We start from the raw sequence: 26766 nt of genomic DNA, 5'->3' as shown, positions 1-26766 counted from the left end.
AAATTTAATGTAGAAGAATATTTAGTAGAGCATGCCTTCTTTATAATATTGAACACTTGGAGATAATGTAAGGGTCCAAAAAGAAGTATTCTATAAATTGTAATATATTCCTTTGATGAAATCTATGCATCCAGTAAAAACATGATTATGGAAGATGTCATGGTATCAGAAAATGTTGGTAATTTATTTTTAAATATATCTGCTCAGAAAAGAAGACTGGATGGATACACAGAAAAATATTGTTAGTGGTAATATCTCAATAGTGGACTTACAATTGATTTTCTTCTTCATGAGTTTTGAATATTTTAAATCCACTTCAGTAAGTGACCATGTCGTGAATATCTTTTTAGGCACTGAAATGCCAAGCCCAATGCTCTAGACAGAGCAGGCACTCAACAAATATATGGTGAACTGTTCAGGATGATCAATTGCTAGTTAAAAATGCAACAAGGTTGTCTTGTGGGGTAGTGAGCTCACAAGAGTTGTTTAAGCAGAAACTAGCTGGCTGTCTGTTATACTAAAGACTTCCATTTCATTAAAAAAATTTCTGTACCTTGCCCAACTCCATTTTCTTCCCAGCCATTACCTGCTTCCCTTACAGCCAAACTTCCAAGAGGAGTCTTCACTTGATCCGTTCCAGTCTGCCTTCTAATGCTGTAGAAACTGTGTTCATCAGATCTAATTACCAAACCTTATCACTCATGCTACCCCAAAGAGAACTGTTGATCATTTCCTCTTTGAAGGTCTCGTCTCCCTTTACCTGCAGACCTCTGTCCCGTTCTTACGCTATCTCTCTGCTCCTTCCCAGTCTCCTCCCCTGGCTCCTCTTCCTCTGACAGCTGCCTGCATGCTTTTTTTTTTCAAGGTCTTGGCACTCTTCTCACTGTATGCCCTCCTCAGGGTATCCCATCCATTCTGAGGACTTAACTACCAGTGGACACTGACTTCTGAACCTATATATTCAGTCCAAACTTCTCTCCCGATCTGCAGACGTGTCTTTCATTTGCCATTGGATGTCCTATAATCACTGCAAATTTAATATGCTACTCATCCTCCTCCCCCCACCTTCTTGCTTTCCTTCTCTTATTTAGCTTAGTTAATATCATTACACTTCAACCTTGGCCTCTCTCCCCTACTCCCAAATGCCTACCTAATCAATAACTATGTCCTCAATGCTACTTCTAAATCTCCCTTGGATTTGTCACTACTTTTCATCCTGTTGCTGCTATGGTGATTCAGACCATAATCCTTTCCTTAGACTATTACAGTGACCTTCTAATTGGCTTTCTTGGCTCCAGTCTCCCCTTACTCTAGTTCAGCCGTCATCTTGCTACTAAATTTTTATGTATTTATTTTTAATATGAATAATCATGTCCCTTCCCTATTTAGGAACCTCTGATACCTTTCATACTTATTGTCTTCAGGGGAAAGTCCAAGTTCCTTAGCTGTAAATCAAGGTTCTTCATAATATGGCTACATCCTACCTTACCAGTTATTTTCAGCCCACACAAGACTTCCCTCTCTTCTCTGAACACAGTTTGCCTTTTCACACTTTTGTGCCTTTCCCCATCCTATTCCCCTAAGTATCTTCTCTCCTCAGCCAACTCATTTCCTCCTTCAGTGCCCAACCCAAACTTCACTGCCTCTAGGAAAAGAAGCCCTCTCTGCAGCTTCCAAGTCAGACATTAGGACAAAAGATATGGTATTTAAAGCAGTGGATCATATGATATCGCTTATATGTGGAATCTGAAAAAAAGGGTACAAATGAACTTATCTACAAAACAGAAATAGAGTTACAGATGTAGAAATCAAACTTAAGGTTTTCAGGGGGTAAGTGACGGGGGGATAAATTGGGAGATTGGGATTGACATATACACACTACTATATATAAAATAGATAACTAATAAGGACCTACTGTATAGCCCAGGGAACTCTACTCAATACTCTGTAATGGCCTATATGGGAAAAGAATCTAAAAAAGAGTGGATATATGTATATGTATAACTGATTCAATTTTCCGTACACCTGAAACTAACACAACATTGTAAAGCAACTATACTCCAATAAAAATTTAAGAAATAAAATAAAATAAAGCAATGGACTGGATGGGAAATTGCAGAGGACTAAGCCCAAGGGGACTCCCAGCATTCAGAAATCAGGAAGGACCCACCAAAAGAAACTGAGAAGGAATAAACAATGAAGTAGAAGGAAAGCCAGTGTGGTGTGGTGGACGCAAAGTGAAGAAAATGTTTCAACAGAAAGGAACTAATCATTAGTGCCAAGTAGCTGCTGAGAGGGCAGTAAGGTGAGGATGGACAACTGACCACTGGATTTGACAACAGAGAGGTCATTGCAACCTTCACAGGTGTGTTTGCAGTAGTAGAATGGGGGACAAAGGCTGACTGGATTGGCTTCAGGAGAGTCTGAAATGAGGAAGTTGATGTTCTTTGAATGGGTGAAGTAGTAGATGAATGAAGAAATAATGTCTTAGAGGGACTTCCCTGGCGGTCCAGTGGTTAAGACTCCGTGCTTCCAATGCAGGGAGCGCAGGCTCGATCCCTGTTCGGGGAACTAAGATCCTACAAGACGCGTGGCATGGCCAAGTTAAAACAAAAAAAAAGATATCTTAGAGAGGATTCTATAATTGGTCAGGAACCAAAATAGATTAGTTATTTTGAACTCTTAGAGTCTCTGAAAAGTTTCCAAATAGAAACAAGGATGCAATTTGGTGGTGCAAAGTTTTTCTTAAGTGACAAGGGAATTCAGAGTAGGATTACCAAGGCAGTAGGGTTAGTCTAGGGAAGGTTCTATGTGAGTTCTCTGTAATGGTTGCATTTTATCTATTACTGACCTGGTTCACAAAGGCCTTCATGCAGGACCTCTCAGAATCTTCAGGGAAGAGCTGTCCCTGCAGGCACTTGGGTGTAGAATTTTCAGAGACTATTTCCAACACCTCCTGCTGGTGTGTAGAGGTGCTGATAAGTCTATAAGGCTGGCTCTCACGCTTTTGGAGGCTGGGCAGCACCAAGGCTGAATGGTTGGGAAGAGGTAAACAGGAAATATCTGACTCACACAATGTAGTGCATTTGGAAATGCTGTATTTGGAAGTATTTCTATATAAAAATCTTATACTGAAATCATAATGGAGGTGGACTAAATATTCACCTACCTATATTTGATGAATAGGTAGGCTGTTCTTACCTGCCGCCTCCTAGAGATGAAATATGGAGAATATAAACTTTGGGTAGACCAGACCCAAGCTTTGATTTTGTGCTGTTACCTATGTGACATTTTTCAAACTGTTAGAGTTTCAAAAAGTACTTTGATACAGATCCCATGTAGAATGTGTTTTTACTTACATGACTGAAGACAACCCATGGACCATATATTTCCCTTTATACAATTATTTATGTTGACATCTAGGGCCTGGATTATGGAATAGAACCAGTTATAGAATATTGAAGAACCTCCTGTTATACCATGTTTCCTGTGGTTCCCCAAACGCACAGGATGGTCTTATATGTGCCTTTGCTTGTGCTGTGCCCTCTACCTGAGATACCCAAATCCCCTTCTTCCTGGCATGCTCAGATCTAAGAGGCCTTTCTCACCCTCTCAGACAGAGATCAGTCCCCTCTCTGTTGTCCCCACACTACTTTCATGTGTCACTCCATCTCTACACCATCCACACTTAACTACAGCTGTTTACTCTTCCGGCTCCCTCATTGGGCTGAGTTTCCTGAAGTCAGTGATTTTGTCTTCCTCTTCTATCTTTTACATCTAGAGTAGTGTTTGCACATTTTGGACACACAATCCATATTTGTTGAATGGATGCATGAGTGCTTGAGAGTATGAATAAATGAATGAGTGAGTGGATGAATACATGAAAATATTAGAAAAATGTTACCCCACAGATGGAAGCTCATACAAACATGAAAGTGTCAATGACTTTACATATACACAGAATTAGTGCATGGAATGGTATTTTCCAGGTACAATTGAGATGACAAGATTACTGTAGCATAATGCATGTAAAGAGGAGAGAGATACACACAAATGACTCGTAATGTGTGTGGCACAAGGTGGTGAGCACTGTGCTGATTAAAATGAGCTGGGTGGGCTTCCCTGGTGGCGCAGTGGTTGAGAGTCCGCCTACCGATGCAGGGAACACAGGTTCGTTCCCCAGTCCGGGAAGATCCCACATGCCAAGGAGCGGCTGGGCCCGTGAGCCATGGCCACTGAGCCTGCACGTCCGGAGCCTGTGCTCCGCAACGGGAGAGGCCACAACAGTGAGAGGCCCGTGTATTGCAAAAAATAATAATAATAATAAATAAATAAATAAATAAAATGAGTTGGGTGATAGGAATTGATTGGTTTTCATCTAGATTTGGGAGAGAGATTTGATCTGTGGAACAGAATGAACATTTTGGCCCATGTGATTTCTTTTTTTCTTTCTTATTTTATTTTATTTTATTTATTTTATTTTTGGCTGCATTGGGTCTTTGTTGCTGCATGCAGGCTTTCTCTAGTTGCGGTGAGCGGGGGCTAGCGGTGAACAGGCTTCTCATTGTGGTGGCTTCTCTTGTTGCGGAGCATGGGCTCTAGGCGCGGGCTTCAGTAGTTGCAGCACGTGGGCTCAGTAGTCGTGGCTTGCGGCTCTAGAGCACAGGCTCAGTAGTTGTGGCACACGGGCTTAGTTGCTCCACAGCATGTGGGATCTTCCCCGACCAGAGCTCGAACCCGTGTCCCTTGCATTGGCAGGCAGATTCTTAACCATTGCGCCACCAGGGAAACCCCTTGTGCTTTCTTTTAAGCAAGGTATTTTTCATCTTAAAATTTAAGGGCAAGGTACACCTTAATAAGCTTGTTTATCTAAAGCATGGCTTCATTGTAAAACAAAACAAAAAAAAGAAAAGGAAAAACCAGCTATTACACCTTTAAAATGGAAGTTACATCGAACTAGTCATTTCATTCCCACATGCCTCAGTTTCTTCTATGCCTACTTTGTATGCATGATAATAATAAATGATAATAGCCCTTACTAGTATTTACACTATAAAAGGGCTGTTAATGTAAATTAGATAGTATAAAATGGGTTATGATGTCTTCTTTGAAAGACAAGCACTATACACAAATGGTATATTATTATTTAGTTTTTCCTTTTCAATCTCGTGAAATGAGAATTAGATGAAAACTCTGCCCCTTAAGCAATATCCAGTGGGTAAATGATTATTGAGTCGAGTAAAATGAAAAAAAAAAATCTTCAGCTGAAAAGTCAGTTTGTGCGGCTTAGCTGGTCTGTGCACAAGACAAAAATATTGTCTTTATCCGATGTTTACCACTGCTTTCCGTCTCCTCTGTGCCGTAATCACAAACTGAAGACAGTTAAGCCTTTCAGTTCAGTCATAGTGTGCATTTAGAGAACACAGATATCCTGGAATGATTACAACTGAGAAATAATGTTTCATTTAATCAAGCCGTGTGGCCAGTTTTGCTATTGATTTAGGGCTGATTCAGCTACTGGTTCTTAGGTTCGGGGTAGCTATCACTGCAACCTTTTCGGGTTAGTTACTGCCATTGCCTCTGTGCGCTCCCTGTTTGCACCATCCAGGCCAGAGCTTCCTTATCTTCTCCTTGGAATACAGGTTACTAAGAGGGGTTGAGGGTATAAGATTTTGGGAGTCGTCGTGCATGTCAGAAATGTCACTTTGTTGTCATGAAGGGGCGAGAACTGAAACAACGCAGTGGAGGATTCAGGATAACAGAGCTGGTGGTGCCAGGGCCACCTGTCCAGCACAGCTATGCCTGGCCTCTCTGTGCATAATAGCTCCAGCCTACTTCTAGTTCCTGGTCCCTGTTCTCTGACTGCTCCCTGCTCCTCCTCTCTCATCCAGACCCCTTACGGTGTTTACCCATTGTATCTAGGCTCATGTTCACTCCCTAGGACCAACCTCAGCACTGCTGGTAGTTGTGATCATCTGTTTTCCCCCAACCCAAATCCAGAGATTTTGGCTTCTGGATTTTGCTCTCAGAGATGACCCCTGCCTAGCCAGCTGTGGGCCAGCTATCTGCTCTAAGGTGACCAGACTCCTCTCCCCTCCCTCTGACTGGTCCCAATACATGAGCTATGGCAATAGGTGTGACAGTTGTGTCTGATCAGGTTTTTATCAATACCCATGAAGGTCATTTCATTGGTGGGCTGCTCAGAGAGGTCAGAGCCCAGGAAGCCTGTGTGAAGTTTAGAGGCCTAGAGAAGGGGCAGGTGCGGAAGAAGAGTACAAAAGGCAGATTTGGTTTACTGGACAGTTTTAGCCACTTCCAGCACCAGTTGCAAGACCCCAGCCCAACACAAAGGCCATGCCTACCAAGAGCATCGCCATGTGGTAACTGAGCTAATGTAAAAGTGGTGAGGGAGGGCTTCCCTGGTGGCGCAGTGGTTGAGAGTCCGCCTGCCGATGCTAGGGGACGCGGGTTCGTGCCCCGGTCCGGGAAGATCCCACATGCCGCGGAGTGGCTGGGCCCGTGAGCCATGGCCGCTGAGCCTGCGCATCCGGAGCCTGTGCTCCACAATGGGAGAGGCCACAACAGTGAGAAGCCCGCATACCGCAAAAACAAACAAACAAACAAAAAAAGTGGTGAGGGAGCCTTCGTAGTGGCACCATTTCCCTACCTTTGGGAAGAAAATCTAGGGATTATATCTTCTACTTTTAAAGCAAATTGTTTAAAACAGTTGTCTACATTCAGGTTCCATTTATTCCTCAGCTTGCTGTGACCTGCCTTCTGCCTCCACTGACCCCGCTCTCACCCAGCTGGTCAAATACCTCCTTGGTGCTCCCTCCATAGGTGCTCCTCAGACTTTTCCTACTTGATCTCTTGACAGCACTTACCTTTGTTGACCATAACCTACTTGTTGAAATGTGCTTTTCCCTTGTTCTCTATGGTATCTCACTCCTTTTGTACCCTCTGGCTGTACTTTTTTCAGGGATCCTTTCTCTGCCCGTATATATTTTTTTAATTAATTAATTTATTTATTTTTTGGCTGCGTTGGGTCTTCGTTGCTACGCGCAGGCTTTCTCTAGTTGCGGTGAGCGGGGGCTACTCTTCGTTGCGGTACGCAGGCTTCTCATTGCGGTGGCTTCTCTTGTTGCGGATCATGGGCTCTAGGCACGCGGGCTTCAGTAGTTGTGGCTCACGGGCTCAGTAGTTGTGGTTCACGGGCTTCGTCGCTCTGTGGCATGTGGGATCTTCCCGGACCAGGGATTGAACCCATGTCCCCTGCCTTGGCAGGCAATTCCTAACCACTGCACCACCAGGGAAGTCCCTCTCTGCCCATGTTTTAAGTTTTGGTGCTCCTCTGTGTTCTCTTCTGAGCCCTTTTCTCTTCGGTGACACTCTCCCTGTGTATCGCTTTCATCCCCTTGGATTCTATTGTTGCCTACCGTGTACTGATGCTTCCTAAGCCTGTATTCTCAGACTTCAAGATCAACCTGCCTACTCGTGCCCGGAGAGTATTCCCCAGGCATTACAAATCAAACATGACCACGGCTGGTCTCATCCCTTTAGTAAGTGTCTTACTGAGTGATGTCACTGTCCACCCAGCTGTTCAAGTCAAAAACCTGAGTGGCAGTTTTGACTTCTTCCCTTCAAAACTCCAGCATTTAAGCAATCAGAGATTTCAGTAGATTGTACCTCCTCTATGACATGGCTTGTAAGGCTCTGTATAAATTGGTTCTGTTTACCTTTCCAGTCTCATCTCTGACCACGCTGTCTCAGCTATCCTGAACTGTTTTCAGTACTCAGATAATCAGTGATTTCTGTCACCTTCAAAACGTGCATCCTTCACTGAAACAGATCTTCCTCCACTGAAACAGATCTGCCCCACCTCTTTATTTGACTAACTCCTCGTACCTTGGAAGTCTCCACGTAGAAGTTACTAGCTTCCAATTCTCGCAAATTCCGGGTTAGATGTCCCTCCTAGAGCTCTTGGTACTCTTCTCTTCATAACACACTGCTTTATCGGAGCTGCCTTTCCAGTTTCTGCCTTGCCCTCTACTGCAAGCTCTACTGGAAGGTTTCTGTAAGCAGGAGCCATGTTTATCCTATTCACCTTTGTACTCGTAGCACCAACAAAGTATCTGGTACAAAATAGACGCTCAGTGAATGAAAATAAATATTAGAAGTATCACTGTGAGAGTAGAAAATAAATTTCCAATCAGAGGTTGCAATTAGGATTTTACAAAACAAAGATTTATCAAGTCCCTCTAACATCAAAGGGATTTGAAGATTATCTAAAACTATTCAGAAGAATTTATCAACATTAGAGTCATGAGCAGAGAGTAGTTAATAGAGGTAGATTTCAAATCTGTCCCTTATGGGCTTCTTTTCTAGAGTTCAATATCCAGACTCTCTGAGCCATGTTTTGGGGTCACCCAAGCATTCCATCCTCCTGACTTCCCATAAACTTTTGGATTCATAACCCACTCCATACTTGAGAACATGGGGATTGGAATAAGGTAAGTGTTAGCTTTTGTTTTTTCCTCGATTATTTCATTTTCAACCGTATACTATACTTGTAGAGCAACAATTTTTAGTCTCTCTCTGGAGTCTTGATCAGGAGGTATGACCAGCTCCCCTGCTGGTCTAGCTGGCCGCACAATGTTTGAATACCCTATGCATATGAAGAAATGTTGCAAAGTCTCTTGAGGTATTATGTCCTTTCATATTTTCTTTTTTATTTCACGGCTATCTAAATTCTTTATCATCGTTCTATTGATTTTTCCTAATATGATTCCACACAGAAAAAAGTGAGTTTTGAGAAACCAGAAAGACTTGCTTCCCACTCGGGGACACCTTTTGGGCCAGATGCACAGTAAGAATGCAGGGCATGAGCAGTGCAGTCAAACTTCACAAACAACTCTGCTTTAGCCACACTGCATATGGGTAACTGCTCACTCCACCTCCACTGTCAACATTCGTGAACCCCCTCCCTGCTTTAGTTTTTCATTTAAAAAAGACTTATTATTATTTATTTATCTTCATATTTATTTATTGCTTACCCCCTAGCTAGAATGTAAACTTTATGAGGACAGGGATATTTTTTTGGTTCACCACTATATATGCTCAGCACTTGGAACAATAACTGGTACATGGTAGGCACTCAACAGATATTGTTGATTGAATGAATGGTGTCTTTTAAAAAAAATTTTAAGAGGCTGATGCACACCCAGGCCTCTAGGGATCTAATGCAAATCTGGTTTGCGGCTTTGTTGCCCTTAACACTTTGATTGATGGCTAAGATGATAACATTGACCGGTGCTGAACGAATTTACAGATGACACACAGCTAGAAGAGATAACAAATAAGTTGGATGATGCAATCAGGATTCTCCTCCCCCTTATCAAATCCTGAAAAAATATAATAATGAATCACATCTAACAATATAAAGTTTACCAGGGACAAAAATAAAGTACTGAAAGATCTCCAAATTCAATTGTACAAGTACAGGTTGGGGACAAGGTGACTTACAATAGCTCACGTCGGAAGATTTAGAGCCTTCTGTTGATTGTGAGTAGATGATGAGTCAACACAGTGTGATGTAACTTCCACAAAACAAAAATCAATCTTTTGTTGTATTAAGAGAAATACAGTGTTCAAGTCGGGGAGTAGTTCTCTAGTTCTCACTAGTGATCAGGTCACATTTGCTCTGTTTTATGAATTCTGATCTTCAGCCTTTAAGAAAGACATTGATAAATAAAAGGTTATTCAAGGAGAGTAAAAAGGGTAAAATGGGATCTTGTAATCAGTGTCATATCAGAAATGATTAAAGGATCTAAGAGTCGGTGTGGGTGTGTGAGGAGGACGGTGATAGCTAGCACATGTAGCTGCCTTCCAAAGTTAAAGGGGCTGTCCTGCAAGAAGAGATTAGATTTCGTCTGGGTAATCCCGAATGACAGATGGAAGACCCTTGAGTAGAAGATGTAAGTATGTATATTACAACCTGTTAGAATTTATCAACAATTCTGTTTTGCCCAGTAATCAAGTGGACAACTGGTGGAGGTTGTAAGTTCCCTGACCCTGGTGGTATTCAGGCAAAAGCTGGACACTCATGCCTCATGTCCTGAATACACTTGTGATGGAAGTTCAAACACTGCAGCGAGGGATTGGGTTAATCACAATAGCAAACACATACTAAGTGCTTACTCTATGGTAGGTACCATAAAAAGTGATTAATGTGGGTTATTTTTTGGCTGCGTTGGGTGTTCGTTGCTGCGCACAGGCTTTCTCTAGTTGCGGCGAGCGGGGGCAACACTTTTGTTGTGGTGCGTGGGCGTCTCATTGTGGTGGCTTCTGTTGTTGCCGAGCACAGGCTCTAGGCGCGCGGGCTTCAGTAGTTGTGGCTTGTGGGCTCTACAGCACAGGCTCAGTAGTTGTGGCGCACAGGCTTAGCTGCTTGCAGCATGTGGGATCCTCCCAGACCAGGGCTCGAACCCATGTCCCCTGCATTGGCAGGCGGATTCCCAGCCACTGAGCCACCAGGGAAGTCCCTGGGTTATTATTTTTAATGTATCAATCATACTAGCTCCATCTTACGGATGAGAAAACTGAGGCTTAGAGGGGTTAAGTAACTTGCCCAAGGTCTTACACCTTGTACATAGCAGAGCAAGGATTTTAACTTAGGCAGTCAGATCCCCAACTTTAACTTATTGTTCTATAAGGACCCCCACTTCTAAAAAACCACCCTGAGATTCTACCACTCTAATGAAGATATCAAACCGAGGAGCCTATCATCTCCACTTGTAAATGATTCTATACTAACTAGGTTCTTTCTGCATAGTATGTGGCACTAAATTAACCTGGGCAGTTGCCACTTGTGGTACACTGTATGGAGCCCAGCGTATTTATTAAGGGAAAAGAATGAGTGAATGCAGCCACACAAGCTGCATTAGAAATGACAGAATCTCAATATATTGTGTCTGAGGAAAAACAAGCACATTTCTGGGGGGTCTACTGAGGATACTTGGCAAAAAGTGATAATCCATCATTCCTGGCAGAGGCCTTGTGAATTCCTGCTCAGTTGTTTGGACAATATTCATTTAAACAAATATTTATTGAGTACCTGTCCTGTGCTAGGTATGTCCAACGTGCTGAGGGTGCAGAGGTGAATCAGAGGATGCACTGTTAGTGGGGGAGATGGACAGGTAAGCAAATTCTTATGATACAGTGTGACAAGTGCTTAGCAGGTGTATGCATATGTTTTAAGTATTACAGGGACAGAGCAGAAAGGAACTGATTCTGCTTGTTTGAAGGAGTTGTCCAATACTTGATTATGCTTTCAAAATGACTGTCACAAACGTTGCATGAGTTTATTAGGTCTTCATAAAGACCATATGAAGTCATGATCCCTTTTTGGACATAAGATCAAATAGAGTATCATAGAGGTTAGGTGAGCTCCCCAAGGTCATGCAGCTAGCAATAATAATTCCTGACATTTATTGAGTGCTTAGGCTACCTGAGGTTCTGTTCTAAGCCATATTAAGATGTTTCATTTTCACAACTCTATGAGGTAATTATTAATATTATTACCACTTTACAAATGAGAAAACTGAGGCACAAGATTTAAATAATTTGCCTAGAGTCACATAGCTAGAAAGTGGAAAAACCAGGATTTGCACCAACCCATTCTGGCTTTAGCAGGCACGCACTTACCCAGTGCACTAAATTACCTGTAACTGGTCCCCTAAAGAGCTGGAACTCACACTTAGATTCTGATTGCAAGTTCAGCTTTCTTTCAAGTGACCTTGCTCTTTAGCAATATTACATCCAAATAAGAGAAATGGTGTGTGCCTGGCTGCAAGGAGAGGTTGTGTAGGTCAGGCATCCCTGAAAGTGTTTTGCGAGAGGTATGGTAAAATTTAGAATATGCATTAGTTGTATATGCGGGGTTTTTCAGGGCAGCCAGAATTTGGCCTCTTGTTCTCCAGGGCAGCAGTCTGGGCTCTAGGGACTATGATTTGTTAAACATAGGACCTAGACACCAACACTTACCCTGTAGCCTTTTAAACTTTAGTTTAAATTTTTCTAAAAGAAAATGACAAGATGTGAAACATCAAGAATGAAGCAAGTTAAATTCAGTACCTTATATATAAGCAAGAATGGAGATACAGAAAAGGAGAAATGAAGCACATAATTGCTAAAATTATCCAGGTTTTCTCTCCATAATAAAAATTCTTGGATTGAAAAATAGTTCAATACAATATTACTGTACCTTAATAATTAGGTTGATTTGGCTCTGTGGTAAATCTGAGAAAGAATTGGTTATTAAAATGAATGAAGTAGATTAGCCTTCCCTCAGTAATTACTACTTCAGCTAATAAGGATATGACCTATGTGATTGAATCTACTGCATTTTTAAGACATCCATCTCCCATAATTTTTGGAGATTCAATAATTTAAAAATCAGCAGTGGGGCTTCCCTGGTGGCGCAGTGGTTAAGAATCTGCCCACCAATTCAGGGGACATGGGTTCGAGCCGTGGTCCAGGAAGATCCCACATGCCGCGGAGCAACTAAGCCCATGTGCCACACTGCTGAGCCTGCACTCTAAGCCGGTGAGCCACAACTACTGAGACCGCATGCCACAACTGCTGAAGCCCGCGTGCCTAGAGCCTGTGCTCTGCAACGAAGAGAAGCCACCGCAATGAGAAGCCCAAGGACCACAATGAAGAGTAGCCACTGCTCGCTGCAACTAGAGTAAGCCCGTGTGCAGCAACAAAGACCCAACACAGCCAAAAATAAATAAAAAATAAAAATCAGCAGTGGGTGGGGATTTCTGTGGTAGGCAGAGGGCAGAAAAGGTCAATGTTCTTCAACATTCTTTCCTTCACAGCAAGTGGGGTTTTTTGGTTTCCGTTGGTTTTCAGTGTTTTGTTTTGTCATGTATGGAGACCTAGGAGATGCAACTGATTTATCTTAGCCTTTGTGTTTATAGATTTCTATTTTCTTGGCTTCAGGTCCTTGGAAACATTTGTTTTGATGGTGGCTGGAGAGTTAGTCATGTTTTATTTTTGTTGTTCCTATTTATTTTTAAGATCCTTTAGTTCAAGTCCACTTACAAGGTGTTACATAACCTGTATTTATGTTTCCACAAATAAAATATTCCTAGTAGTAATTTCTAGTACACTCTTATAAAAACAGTTAATAATTTGATGCTCATCAGAATGATTCTGTAATATTAATAAGCTAGAACACGGATATGCTTTGGAAAATTGTGTTTGAAATGTATAATTGGATTTAGCACTTAACATGTGAAATTTCAAGTTTCTTACATCAATTATTTTTGAGTTACCAAGCAGCCAAATTCTTATAAACATATTTTTCCTTTTCATCACTGAGTCAACAAAAGTTGGAAAATTCTTTTCTCACATCTTCCATTCTTTAACTAAGCCTGAAGGCTTTTTAAAAAAAACACATCCCAAACAAACAGTTTTACATGAGGTTATGAGTAATGAGTAAACGAACAGAGTGGGCTCTACTGGCACTGGGGATGTACGTCTAATTAGAAGTCTCAGTATTCCAAACATATAATTTACTAAACGTTGAGGTTTTTAATTCTTAACTTTGAGTCCATTGGGATGGAAACAAGTGACCCTTGGTGGAAATATGTCAAGAAGCAACTTTCTCAGGTTGACCTTTAGTTTGTTGGTCAACGAATCAAAACATTGTGTATTCCCAGGCTTAAAGATGTCTGTACCTTGTTAAATTCGTTAAAAGATCAAGGCAGAAAGCTAGCACTGCTTTGCTGCTTTGAACAGGTTGCCCTCTCCCTTCTTCTTGATGCCTCTTCTTCATGAGAGATGGTCCATCTTAGCTGGCTCCATGCATGAAGCAGTATGAAGCACATTGCATCTCCTGCACATCCTCCGGAGTGGGTCTGGGTGTGGGGGGAGGTAGAGAACTCTGTTTTTACAATGAGACGGGTGAATATCAGCTTTCGAACTGACTTGACATACTTTTTGGTCCAAGGCTCCATACTAGGCACCAAAGACTGCTACAAATGCTCTCAATCACCAATGTTCATAACTTAAAAGTAGTAACATAAGATTTGCAATCAAGGGCTTCCCTGGTGGCGCAGTGGTTGAGAGCCCGCCTGCTGATGCAGGGGATATGGGTTCGTGCCCTGGTCCGGGAAGATCCCACATGCCGCGGAGCGGTTGGGCCCGTGAGCCATGGCCGCTGAGCCTGCGCGTCCGGAGCCTGTGCTCCGCAACGGGAGAGGCCACAACAGTGAGAGGCCCGCGTACCACAAAAAAAAAAAAAAAAAAAAAAAAAAAATGATTTGCAATCAATTAGATTACTGTCTGATCTGGAGCAAACAACTTAACCTCTCTCCAAAGTAACTATTTCACAGTGTTATTATAGTAAATAATTGAGATTGTAAATATGAAAATACTTAGTGCAAAGCCTGGCACATAGTTGCAAGTGAAGGCTGAATTTATGTGAAGCATATAATTAACTACCCGTGGAACCTCAAATGGACAAATGAACCCAAATTGACATTATCTGTCTCTAGCCAGTTTTAAGTCAGAAAATTTCACTTCCAAATGAGTAAACTACATCTACCAATGATTTTGCTTTAAAGCCTACATTCAGAACAAAATGTTATTTAAGTGATAATCTGTTAGTATATTTCATAACAGGAGCTGACTATGGTTTCTGTAGCAGAAAATTACATGTGAACAAAAGGAAGAAGGAAAATTAGATAAATGAAAAGTCTTTATTTCAAAATAAATGAAGAAGAGACAATTATCTGATTATAGAACATTCAGATCATGGTATAATTATTGTAAGTCTACATGTAATTACAAAATATAATTGTATTTATGTTCGTTTTTAAATCTTTTTTCTGATCTTAAAGGACTGATTTTCTCATAATTGAATGACAAACTCTGCAGTACCTCGTATTAACTATTAATATGGTAAAAATACCCATTAACTATCTTTTTCTTAATTGCAACTACTGTCTTGGACTTACATTTATTTAAGCGATACAAAAGGAATGATATAAACTGCTTGCTCTTCTGCATATTAGAAAGTAGGAGAAAGAAGCATTCCCCCGACCCACTTAACTATGAAAAAAGGACTCTCCCAAGTTCCCAGGAACTAACACGACAGTAAAATTACAAGAAAATTTTGTTAAGAAACCTTTTCTCATCTGCAAGTTGTTTGACTGAAACCTGAGGTGCTGAATTTCAGCACAAAGGTGACTTTGGAGGAGAAAGTTTGTGCCAAACTGGATCAGTTGTTTTTGTGTTATGTAAGAAGGAGAAAAAAAATTAACTGTTTCCTCCTAAGCTATACATTTAAGATTACCCTATTACACCAAATGAGAGAATTTCCAGAGCCCAAACTTTACTTTAGCCTTATATTTTCATGAACTATTTTCTATACCCTCTCAAAACTAACTATAATTAAATATTAAGTAATTTGCCTGGCCAATTATATTTTAAAAGTACAAAGTTACTCTATGCATTACATCAGAAGTGAATTCTAGTTGAACGGTAAAAACGGTATTGTTAAATAATTTAAAACATTTTCTTTTAAAATAATTTTTTCCTGATTATGTAGAATATAAGTGCAGCGTAAAACTATAGAATATACAGTAGAGTAAAACCAAAAAGATAAAAATCACCAAACCACCCACAATTCCATCATCCAGAGATAATCACCATCAATATTTTGCTGTATCCCCTATAATGGGTGTTCACACACACACACACACACACACACACAAACCCATTATATGTAAATGTATATTAATGTTATTATAGAAAATTTAAAACATAAACAAAAGTAGACAGAGAGCTTAATGAACCTTATGTACCTATCAACCTATGATGACCAAACCAACCCATCAATTCCCTCTTCTTCTTTCCCACTTATTCTGTTTTAAAGCAAATTCCAGAAATTGTATCATCTCATCCACAAATATTTCAATATGGATCTTTAAAAGATAAGGCCTTTTAAAACAACCATTATCACATCTAAACTAATTAACAATGATATGTTACTAATATGAAATAAGTCATTGTTCAGAATTTCAATTGTCTCATGAATGTCATAATTTTTTTAAAATAAATTTATTTATTTTTGGCTGTGCTGGGTGTTCGTTTCTACGCACGGGGTTTCTCTAGTTGCGGCGAGTGGGGGTTACTCTTCGTTGCAGTGCGCGGGCTTCTCATTGCGGTGGCTTCTCTTGCTCGGAGCACAGGCTCTAGGCGCGCGGGCTTCAGTAGTTGCAGCACGCGGGCTCAGTAGTAGTGGCTTGCGGGCTCTAGAGCACAGGCTCAGTAATTGTGGCACACTGGGCTTAGGTACTCCGCAGCATGTGGGATCTTCCCAGACAAGGGATCAAACTCGTGTCCCCTGCATTGGCAGGGGGACTCTAAACCACTGTGCCACCAGGGAAACACCATAATTTATTTTTACAGGTTGTTTGAAGCAGGATCCAAATAAGGTTCACATGATGAGATTGGTTGATATGTCTGTTAAAGGTTGATATGTCTGTTAAATCTCTTGAAATATAAATGGGTTTCCACTGAAATATTTTTTTCCTTCCACTTTAGTTGTTGAAGAAACCAAGTTGTTTGTCCTGTAGAACTTCCCACAGCCTAGATTTCTCTCATTGCATCTTCATGGTATAGTTTAACATGTTCCTCTGTCCTCTATATTACCTGCAACTATCTACAGGGCTTAACAGATTCAGTTGTGGTTTCTTTATTTTTTTTGGCAAGACTGCTTCATAGGTAATGTGTTTTGCCATTAAGAGGTGCATAATGTGTAATAATCTCTTCTTTTATGTTGTTACCTGGAGTCATTAGTTTATTAAGGATTGCAAAATGGCTATATTTTTAATCCTATTATTCCTTGAATTGATTTTCTGGTATGTGCCAATGGTTTGCTTTTTATGTTTGTTTGTCTTTAAATTATCATTCAAACTCATTAATTGAAACATATTTAATTTGTTTCAACACATCTTATTTATTATTCTTATTAATGCTGAAATTAACCTTTATTTGGCCTGTGACAGCATCTTCAAATTAGCTCCTGACTGATTTTGACATGACCCTAGGAGTCTTTGATAGTGCCTCTACTAGTTGGTATAATAAGATGGTCTAGGCTAGGTCTTTATAGTTATGTATAATACTGCAACAAAGCATTTGTGCCCATATTATTATTTCTTTGGTACAAATTCCTATAAGTGGAATTACCTGGCCAGAGGGTAGGAACATATTTAAGCTCTTGATTAGTATTGTCCAGTCGTCTCTAGAAAGGTTATACCAGGTTATACACCAAGCAGCAGTGCAGGAGAGTGGCTGCTTCATCCCATGACTAGTTATAGACATTCACATTGACATGCTTCTGCCAGTATGATCTAAGTCAGGTAGAGTCACTCCTGTTTTTTCTTTGTTTTTCCCTCTTTGGTAGAGAAACTTTAAAAACTAAGAATACCTCATGGTTGGGGCTTCCCTGGTGGCGCAGTGGTTGAGAATCCGCCTGCCAATGCAGGGGACACGGGTTCGATTCCTGGTCCGGGAATATCCCACATGTCACGGAGCAACTAAGCCCGTGCTCCACAACTACTTAGCCTGTGCTCTAGAGCCCGTGAGCCACAGCTACTGAGCCCGTGTGCCACAACTACTGAAGCCTGCGCGCCTGAAGCGCGTGCTCCATAACGACGAGAGAGGCCACTGCAATGAGAAGCCCGCACACTGCAACAAAGAGTAGCCCCCGCTCGCCACAACTTGAGAAAGCCTGCGCGCAGCAACGAAGACCCAACACAGCCAAAAATAAATAAATAAACTAAATAAATTTATTAAAATAAAAAAGAATACCTCATGGAAAACTACGCTAATGTAACATTTTCATATTTATATTATGAATTAATAACTATATATCAACAAATATTAGAATGGCTTTATCAAACTAAATGTATTACTTATAAATTAACATGTGGAATTGGTAATACTTTAGTTGCAAACATACATATAATGACTGAATATTAATTTTTATAGCTTTTTGGTAATTTGGTGGCTACTTTTAAAGTTTCTGGGGTCTTTAGTTATAACTTTACCTTTGCAGAACTCATTATACATAAAGTTTTATTTCCCTGATATAGTTTAGAAAGTTAAGTAACTTGCAAACATTACTTACAGGTACCTTATGTATACAGTTTCATGTAAATCATGAAAGCAGAAAAAAAAAGTAGATTACAGATTAAAAAAAAACAGACTGTTAGAGCTAGAAGGATCTTAAAGGTGATCTGGTCTAACTGCTTCACTTTATATTTTGGGAAACTAAGGCAAAGGGCAGTTATGTAACTTCCCTGAGGTTATACAGCTAATTTGTGAAAGAGTAAGATAAAAATCCAAATCTGATTCAATATAGTGCCCTCTCCATGTAGCTTCTCAGAATGAGCAAAACTTGAAGGCAATATGCAAAATTAAAATAATTGTTGTGTTAGGGAAATGGCATTTGAGGTATTGTCCTTTGAAATTCTACTGTTACACTACCTTTTCAATTAAAAAAACCTATAGAAAATAGACCAACAGCTACATTATAAAATCAGGTGAAAGAGAACTTCTGTTATTTGGAAGCTAGAAATAAATTATTCTAATTGTAGGGATTTATAACAATCAACATACACAGTATATGAATGCTATACACACACACACACACACACACACACTATTGCAAGCACTTCAATGGCATTATCTCATTGAATTCTAACTATTATCTCAAGTGCAGAGGTTATACAACTTGCCCCAGGAAACCTCGTGAGTGCCAGGGTCAGGATTTGAACCCGAGCAGTCATAGACACAGTGGATTGTTTGCAGTTTCAAGCCTCAGTGGTCAATTTCATTGCTACTAAGGCGTGCTGTGATTGTCTGACTCTCCCCAGCTCTCTCCTTATAGGGTCAAAGTTTCCACCTTAGAAATCCATGTGTTTGAATAACATGATGGAATTCCTTAGGGCAGAAATTTTTAGAGACAGTTCTCCTAAACCCCTTGTCTGCCACTTGATAACTATGTGACTTTTCATTCCTCATCTATAATGTCGGTATGACAATATCTACCTCACTGGATTATTGGAGGATTAAATAGGATAAATTGTATCCACTTTTTAGTAGAATACCTGGTTCACAGTAAATATTCAATAAGCAATATCTGCTATCATCAGCTATCATTGCCATCATCAATATTATTAATATCATTATTAACATTATCATCATAATTTCTTTCCTATTGACCACTTTTTAAATGTAAAATCCTACAGAAGGGGTAATACATTATTCAAGGGGCTAGTGACTCATTGGTTGTTTTTCTCCTGACAGGAGAGAGCAGAGGTAGTAAAGCTCAGGGAAGGAAAAGGAGATATGGAAAAGAGAGGTGGGAGACCCTGAAGACAGAGTTTTACCTCCAGCTAGTTGGGATAGGTTTACAGAACAGTTCATTTGAAGTCCAGTGCTCTTCTCTAGGATCCTGTAATCCTTATCAGGTTTCCAGAGGGTCTGTTAGGGAGTGGAGAAGACCACTATTCCCAGGCCGTGGAGACAGGCTGTCGCTGCCCGAGGAGTCCCACGCACCACGGCCACCTGCCTGTCCAGGCTGCAGCGGGGGAAGAGGGCAAACAACCTTTAACGAATCCTCTGTTTACTGTGCCTGGAAACAGGCCTTTTGCCATGGAAAGTTTTCTCACTGTACCCATAGGTACAGGGTACATATTACGCAATACGGAACATCTTATTAAGACTTCTTCCTAACCTGTGTGCATGCTGTGCTTCAAGCCTAGGGCTGAGCGCCAGTTCTGAGGTGTCGTTCCACTTTTTACTCAGGGGTAAGGTCTAAAGGTGGCTTGCAGGAGCATCCTTACACAGATCACAGATACCTGAAGTCTTCCTGTTTTATGCTACCAGCTTCTCCTCAGGTCCACATACTCTTTATTTTTCAGTATTTTATTTCACACTTTTCATTGTTATGACAACAACATAAGCACCCTTTTGCTTATGTTCAGTGAAAAGTATATCTCATTCCCGTCCCCGTCCCCAGTGCCACGGCCCAGAAGTAACCACTGTCCATTCATTCATTCAGAAAACATGGTGGAGTGCCTTCTCTGCAGCAGACACTGTTCTGGATGCTTAGGGCCGAGTAGCAAACAGACAGGTAAGATCCCTGCCTTCTAGTAGGAGTTGATGGGCCACGAAGAAGATACGAAAGCAAATTATCATATAGAATATTAGAAAGTGATAAATGCTGCAAACAGAAACAAGCAAGGGAGAGGGATAGAGTGATATTTGCACAAGGAAAGAGGGAAGGAGCTATCACAAGGAATATTCCAGACAGAGGGAAAGCACGCTCTATAGCAAGGTTGGCATGCTGTCGGGACAGGGTTTGAAATATTTATTTACTTTTATTTATAAAACACTTATAAAGTATCTACCACAGGTCAGGCATTCTCCTGAGCACTTTATATATGTTAATTCTGTTAATCCTCGCCACAAGCCCAGGCACTCTTATCATCCTCACTGTAAAGGGGAACTGAGCCACAGGAGAGTTAGGAAAGTTGCCCAGGTCATAAAGCTAGTGAGTAGTGAGACCTGGACTTTCACACAGGCTGGCTCATGTCTTAACTGCTGCGCTCTCCTGCCACACGGTAGGCAGGTGGCACTGGAGACGTGTGGGGCCATCCTGAGGGTGAGATGAGGGTAATGGGAGAGTCTTGAACAGAAGAGCGACAGGTACATTCTTTCAGAAAATTCTGACATATGTACATGCATTTATATGTACATGCGTGTGTGTCCTTGAGGTTTGTGCTCTCTTAGTAGTTAATATGCTTAATGTTAAAATGTAAAACAATTTTAATTTAAGAGGAAGGAGAGAAAAGATGATATTATGTGTGCTGTAGTTAAAGATGATATCCTATCAAATAATACTTTGGGCACAGGTGATCTCTTCTATTTTTAAAGTCTTACAAATACTTCTGTATTCTGGGGATTTGGCAGTACTTGTGTATCTGACCATGCTTCCCTAGGACAACAAATCAACTTTCTTTTTTTAACAATTCAGTGGTTTTTAGTATGTTCACAGTGCTGTACAACCATTGCCATTATCCAATTCCAGAATATTTCCAGCATCCCAAAAGAAACTCCATACCTGTTAGCAGTCACTCTCAATTCTCCCCTCCCCACAGCCCCTGGAAACCACTAATCTATTTTCTGTCTCTATGGATTTGCCCATTATGGGTGTTTCATGTAAATAGAATCATGCAATATGTGGCCTTTTGTGTCTGGCTTTCACTGAGCATCGTGTTTTCATGGTTCGTCCATGCTGTAGCTTAAATTAGTACCTCATTCCTTTCTATTACCAAATAATATTCCATTGTATGGATTTATCACATTTTGTTTATCCATTCATCAGTTGATGGACATTTGGGTTGTTTCCACTTCTTGGCTGTTATGAATAATGCTGCTGTGTACATTTGTTTACAAGTTTTGTGTCAACATGTTTGCAATTCTCTTGGGTATACCAGTGGAATTGATGGGTCATATTCCAACCATATGTTTAATTTATCAAACCAACTTTTGAGCACAGTGTATTGCATAGCACCTCAATCCTTATAAGGGGAAAATTACAGGAGCAAGTGATTGCTTTAGCAAATGTCCTACCCTGCCCCATTTATATGAGAAGGTTGCAGATTAGTGGTGGTGCCTATTTCTTGGGGTTTAATGTGTCAGTATCTAAAGGTCATTGGCACTCAGTGGATATATTCTCCATGTAGATCCCACTTTTTGTGGCCCTCTTCTGACAATAGTTGGGGGTGGCCACGAGGAAGTGGTCTTTGAAGTAACTGAAAGGCTCAGCTTGAGTAACCTAGTCCATCCAGGTACTCCTAAGAGCATCATAGCCAGGTCCAGTCTCTCCTGGAGAAGTGAAGGCTTTGGGAAGATTACAAAGTTCTCTAAGAATATTAAGGATAATAAAGGAAGCCCCAACACTTTAGCATTCACTACATTCCTAGCATAATGCTAAATGCTTTACAGCTTTTTTCTAGACCTGAACTTTCCACTGTGGTAGCCACTGGCCACAGGTGGCTATTAAGGGTTTAAAATATGGTTAGTTTGAGTTGAGTCAAACCGTACATGTGAAATACACATTGGTGGGCTTCCTGGTGGCGCAGTGGTTAAGAATATGCCTGCCAATGCAGGGAACACGGGTTCGAGCCCAGGTCCGGGAAGATCCCACATGCCGCGGAGCAACTAAGCCCATGCACCACAACTACTAAGCCCGTGTGCCACAGCTACTGAGCCCGCATGCCTAGAGCCCATGCTATGCAACAAGAGAAGCCACCGCAATGAGAAGCCCAGGCACCGCAATGAAGACCCAACCCAGCCAAAAATAAATAAATTAAAAAAAAAAGAAAAACACATTGGATTTTGATGACTTAGTACAAAAAAGGGAATATAAAATATCTCACTAACTTTTTTTGTGTGTGTGTGGTACGCGGGCTTCTCACCGCCGTGGCCTCTCCCGTTGCGGAGCACAGGCTCCGGACGCGCAGGCTCAGCGGCCATGGCTCACGGGCCCAGCCGCTCCACGGCATGTGGGATCTTCCCGGACCGGGGCACGAAGCCGTGTCCCCTGCATCGGCAAGCGGACTCTCAACCACTGGGCCACCAGGGAAGCCCCTCACTGATATTTTTTCCATGTTGAGATGATATTTTGGATGTGTTGAGTAAAGTGCGTTACTAAAATCAATTTCACCTGTTTCCGTTTACCTTTCTTAACGGGGCTCCTAGGAAATTTAAAATTACATATACGACTCACCTTTGCAGCTTGCGCTTTATTTCTATTGGATACCACTTGTTCTAGACTGTTCTTCATAGTAATTTGATCAGCTGGACTGTATTATCATCCCCACATTACGGGTGAGCAAATGGAGGCTTAGAGAACTTAATTGCCTGTGATACAGCTGTAGTTTAAGCACTAATCTGTCTCTAAGTCTGAATTCTTACCCATTATTCTGTGCTGTCTCCCCAGAGTCCAGAAATATAACCCATGTGATACAGAAATGGTCATGATCATTAGCTATGGCAAAAAGCTGTTTTCACGTCTCCATTGTGGAGCACAAGAAAAATTGTCCGTGTCATTCTTTAAGGTAGAATTCAGGTTGTAGCTGGGGAAAATTGCCTATGGGAAAGTTTCTGAAATACTAGTTCTTTGTTTGTAACAGTTTGGGGCTTACTTGCCAAGGATAGAAGGTAGATGAAACTACTTCAGAGGTTACTTTCATTTCTATGATCCTATATTACAATTCATGTCAGATTCACAGGTCAGTCGCTGCTGTAATGCTCCGAGTGAGATGGAGTAGAGGGAGATGAATTAGTGCTTCAGTGTCATCCTTTTTTTCCTGTAAAATGTAAGGCTTTAATTTTATCCCATTTCATTTGAATTTGTGAAAACCTCAATGGGACATTCTTCATAGCAATGCTACCGCCTTCTAAGTTACAATGACGAGAAGGTGGCAAAACACCTTCTTAGTTTAGGAGAGAAAGAGTCACTCCATTTCCTTCCCCTCACCCCCACCTTAAACCATTCTCTAACATATGTGTTTTAACTCAGTCAAATCTTCCTTTTCTTAAGACATCAGTGTTCATCACTCAAAAATAATTTTCATGTGTACATATTAATACTAGCTATTGCTATATTGTGAATACTAGAACTTAATTTTACTCTCATTTTACATATACTTGTGTATAACATATATCATGAGTATCATTCACTTATTTAATTTCAAATACCAAAGGGGAAGCCCAGTTTAGAACACTAGTTCCTTAAAATATTTTTTCAAGATGGGAAGGCAAGGGAAGGATTGGGATAGTTAGGAATTATGCTTCGTCTCAGGGTCTCGTCCCAAATATTTAAACCCTCTCATATTTTTAGGGGCTAGAAATGTTGCTGTCATCCATTAAGCAAAATCACACACACTTTTTTCTTTTGTTCCCAGACTACAAATTTATAGCCTACCAAGAAACATGGCAACTTGACTCCTAAAATATTAAGCACAGCTCAAAAATCAAACCCTAAGAAGCTAAAAAAAGTCTCTAGATCTGTATGCACCATGTTTTGTTTTGTTTTTTAATTCAGAGTCAAAATTTTAGTGCCTCTAAATTAGATTCACTTTGGCTTAAATAGCTACATGGAAGATAAATTTCAGCATTTGTTTTCTGTTTAGTCATCCTTCCTTAAAATTCCTTAGCGGTTTCAAATGTACTTCAGATGGGATGACAATGAACCATAGAGAAGTCTGAAAGATAGAATGGTATTGGGAAAGGAATATGGAGCTGGGAATCAGATGACCTGAATTCTAGTTCTGTTTCAACAACAAGGCTTTTAGGTATTTAAGTTCCACAACATTTAATGGACACCTACTAAGGTCAAGGCATTGTAATAAGCTGTAGGAGTTACAAGGATAAACAAGACATGGAACTTACCATCTAGTAGGAAAGAAAGCATATTCACAAAACTATGGTATTATATGATACTGAATGTGTGGATAATGGAGTAGAATTTATGGGAGCACAGAGGAAATAAGCATAATTCTAGCCAAGGAGTTTGGGGATGAAGGAGGTGATGACTGGGGTGGTCCTGGAAGTATGGCTAGGATTTCTGGATGGGGGCTGGAAGGGAAGGGTGCTTTAAACAGAAGGTGCAGGGAAGGGGAGACAATGTAAGCAAAGGTGTAGGTAAGAAAGTGCAGAGCTGGTTCAGGAAACTTGTCAGACGAGAAGGCACAGTTAATTCTGAATAATAACGGGAGATAATCTTTTTTTTTTTTTTTTTTTTTTTTTTTTTGTGGTGCGCGGGGCTCTCTCTGTTTTGGCCTCTCCCGCTACGGAGCACAGGCTCCGGATGCACAGGCCCAGCGGCCATGGCTCACGGGCCCAGCCGCTCCGCGGCACGTGGGATCCTCCCGGACCGGGGCACGAACCCTTGTCCCCTGCATTGGCAGGCGGACCCCCAACCACTGCGCCACCAGGGAAGCCCCGGGAGATAATCTTTGACCACTAGATTAGAATCAGATTGTGGTAGGGCTCGAATTCCATTCTGAAGAATCTGGACTTTATTTGGTGGGGGGGGCAGAAAGATAAAGAGTAGACCAATGAATGATCAGCTTTGCTAGGATGATTGCTCTGATAGCATGGGTAGTACGAGTGGTGAGCAGAAGAATAGAAGGCTGGGGGATGAGTTAGAAACTGTCATGGTGGGGTTCAGGTAATGGGAATGGATAGAGAAGGCAGGTGCAAGAGACATTTTGGAGGCAGAATTGACAGGGGTTGGTCATGATTGGTTTTGAGATGCGAAAGATGACTGCGGTTTTGAGCACTGATGGGTGAGAGCATTGATGGAGATGCTGAGAATGTAGGAGGTTTGCTAGGAAAGATGTTTGGTTTTGAGCATATTTAATCCATTCCGAACAAATCAGCTATCATACAAAACACAAATCAATTCCTGACTCACCTCTTTCCAAAACCCTTCAATGCCTTCCCATCCTACTCAAAATAAAAGAAAAATCCTCACAATGTCTGATAAAGCTGTACACGTCCTGGCTGCCCACTTTCCCTTTGATCTCATCTGCTTCCCCACCCCCCTCTTCTCAATACACAGGAGCCACACTAGCCCTCTTGCTGTCCCTCCAAGACTACCCAGCGTGAATTCTCCTTAGGGCCTTTCTTGGTGTTTTCTCTGCCTGAAACACTCTTTCCTCAGACCATTCTCATACCTTACTCCCTCACCTTCTTCAGCTTTTACTCAAATACCTGTGTAGAAGAGTAAAGTAGGAACCCTCAAGGCCTTTCCTGATCATCCTATATAAAACCCTGAAAAATAGGGTTCGGTTCCCACCAACTCTTCTCCCCTCCTTGGCACTTTCCCTCTCACCACTTTGCTGTTCTCCAACCCTCTTATCACTACCTGACATTCTATGTATTTACTAGTTTATTATCATAGCCTGGAAACTGAAGCAGTAAAAACAAACTAATAATGAAACAATCCAATGTTTTCAAGGGTGCAGTGAGGTTTGGTACTCTCACCCACTATTTTTAGGACTGCATATTGATATAATCCCTTTGAAAAGCAATTTGGCAATAAATATAAAGAGTCAAAAAATGGTGATGTCCTGGAACATTTTACGTTTTGGAAATTCTGAAAATCAATTCTAAGGAGATAATATATGGAAAAGAAAATAGGCAGGAAAATGTATATGGATACAATATTTATAGTATCAAGAAACTGGAAAGATTCTAAACATCTAACAATATAAGGAGATAGTTAAATTAAGTAAATTACTGTTCATTTACTAAATGATATATTATTCACTGTTAAAAAGATAGTTATAAAAAGCTGGTTAGCAACAAGGAAAATGCTTATGAAACAATGTTATATTTAAAGGAACAGGATCCACAATTGTATACAGTATGATCAGTTCTCTTTAAATATGCATACAATTTTACATTTGGTAGTGTACGTATGTCAATGCTACTCTCACTTGGCCCCAGCTTCCCCTCCCCCACCTCACCCCGTGCCCTCAAATCCATTCTCTATGTCTTTGTTTTTATTCCTGCCCTACCACTCGGTTCATCAGTACCATATACTACCAAATGTAAAATAGATAGCTAGTGGGAAGCAACAGCATAGCACAGGGAGATCAGCTCGGT

The 26766-nt window shown here is 40.9% G+C and overlaps 1 long non-coding RNA gene across 1 annotated transcript in view; it reads right to left on the bottom strand.

Moving 5' to 3' along the window:
* Nucleotides 1-19646, bottom strand: part of LOC112394946 (uncharacterized) — a 234659-nt gene extending 215013 nt beyond the window's left edge. The window contains exons 1-4 of the long non-coding RNA XR_003002255.1: nucleotides 19470-19646; nucleotides 13746-13925; nucleotides 9523-9726; nucleotides 2852-3030 (exon numbers count right to left, since the gene is read on the bottom strand). This is a non-coding gene — a long non-coding RNA (uncharacterized LOC112394946). The remainder of the gene's footprint in view (nucleotides 1-2851; nucleotides 3031-9522; nucleotides 9727-13745; nucleotides 13926-19469) is intronic.
* Between the last annotated feature and the right edge of the window lie 7120 nt (nucleotides 19647-26766).

This window comes from Neophocaena asiaeorientalis, unplaced genomic scaffold (assembly GCF_003031525.2).
Source record: "Neophocaena asiaeorientalis asiaeorientalis breed wild unplaced genomic scaffold, Neophocaena_asiaeorientalis_V1.1 scaffold364, whole genome shotgun sequence".
NCBI lineage: Eukaryota > Metazoa > Chordata > Mammalia > Artiodactyla > Phocoenidae > Neophocaena > Neophocaena asiaeorientalis.
Note: the sequence above shows the minus strand (reverse complement) of the source record. Positions and strands in the feature narration are given on the sequence as shown.